The following is a 1991-nucleotide window of genomic DNA, read 5'->3' on the forward strand; positions in this document are numbered from 1 at the left end:
ATCGCCGATCACGTGGACATCGTGCAAGCAACCCACAGTGGCACTCTCTTCATGTGAGGCGGAGTTCATGGCAGCTACGGAAGCTGCAAAACAAGCAATTTGGTTAAAGGAGTTGATGGTCGAGGTCATGAACAAAGAAGACAAGAAGATCGTGTTGAAGATTGACAACAAGTCAGCGATAGCCCTCACCAAAAACCCGGTGTTTCATGGTAGAAGCAAACACATACTCTCGAAGTACCATTTCATTCGAGAATGTGTGGAGTTCGACTTTATCGAAGTGAAGCACGTACCTGGAGTGGAGCAGAAGGCAGACATACTCACTAAGCCATTGGCAAGGATCAAGTTCGAAGCAATGCGCAAGTTCATCGGAGTTAAGAAGATCAACATACCTAAGATTCAAGTTGGAATTAAGGGGGAGAATGTTGGATAATTCCAATTAACTTGAAGAGCAAGTTAACTCATTAAAGTGAAGTTTGATGGGTTAAGGAAAAAGGAAAACATATCGAGCTTAGGAATGTTTCCATATTATTATTATGAAAAGATGTAGCTTCGCTCTTAGGAAAAGATGTAGCTTCTTCCGATATAAAGAGTTCTCATGGAAAGATGTTCCATCAAGAGAAACACATTGAAAAGTTTAGTTTTGAGAGAGTTTCTAAATCTAATAAGAAGAGGAGTTTTTATAATCTTTGTGTTTGTGCAACTTTATGGGTTTCTTAACCTTGTCTCTTAATTCACTTTTTGTGCTTAAAAACATTAAAAAAGTAATAAGAACCCCTAATATGGGTATTAGCAATAATCGTGCTCTTACCAAGTTAACGAAGGCGAACAAAATTCAAATATAAATGTAAGTTTGGTAGTCTTTAACTAAACTTCAATTATACATAAGCCACGTTTCATCAAGTTTACTTCTCGTTTTCTTTATAAACTTCATAACGTTGCAACCTAATAATCGAAATTAGGTTGGAACACTCGTCCGTAGCAATACGAATACAGTCGTTGAGATTAAAATCAAAGTGATTCTTTTCATTTCAATTAGATGGTTTAACAATATAATTTCTTGATCCGGTTTGATTCGATCATTTGATATGCTCTTAGCGAACCAAACAAACCTGCTCAAGTGGAGAAGGAAAAGATAAGGTTGCCGGCTGCATGTTCCCCTAAACTTAAATCTCAATGTTTTGTAATCTTTCAACATCTTTCCTCTTTCCATGCCCACCTTTCTCCCCTTTCTACTCTTTCTTAGATCTTGTTGAAGCCTATATATATTAAACAATGTTTTGAAGTTAAATAATTTCCTTAGGGTTAAAACAAAAATTATTACTGAACACAGCTGTGTGTTGCCGCTTTTCTTACATATAAATAAATTAAAGGTCGATAAAATAAGTTCTTTGTTGAATCTCAAGACAATTAGATTATTTATTTGTCTGAAGAAGTTCATTTTAAGAAGAGCAAATCTCGAACATTTACATACGTGTGCATGTGCATCTTGTTCCTTTCCCTATACAATACAATACCGCATTCGGAATGTTTCTATATATGTTTTGCTTCATTATGCTATTTCAATACATATATATAGAGACAAACATAAAATGTACGGATTGTTATTTCGAAACCCATAATATAATAGATTTGACAATGACAATAAAATATTTATGATGTCATGAAAGTGTAGTTCATTGGAGAATTCAAAGCGAGCCATGCAATAAACCAAGAAAATCAAGACCATATTTTTTTTTGACAAGATTTGAATTCATTTCATAGAAATGGCATTGAGATACAAAAGCTTGGATCTAAATCTGCTAGAACTAGCAAAGACTACCTAAAGATCCCCCGAAAAAGATAAAAAAGATCCTTAGATACATAGTTAGGCTTAATCTATGAAGACTAAGGCTAAACATGGAGATCAAAATGTTAGCAATTTGCACTCGAAGACCCAGAGGACACTTTAAAGCGGGAAACCTGCAAAAAAGATTAGAGGTCTAGGAAAAGCT

This window comes from Brassica oleracea, chromosome C5 (assembly GCF_000695525.1).
Source record: "Brassica oleracea var. oleracea cultivar TO1000 chromosome C5, BOL, whole genome shotgun sequence".
Taxonomy (NCBI): domain Eukaryota; kingdom Viridiplantae; phylum Streptophyta; class Magnoliopsida; order Brassicales; family Brassicaceae; genus Brassica; species Brassica oleracea.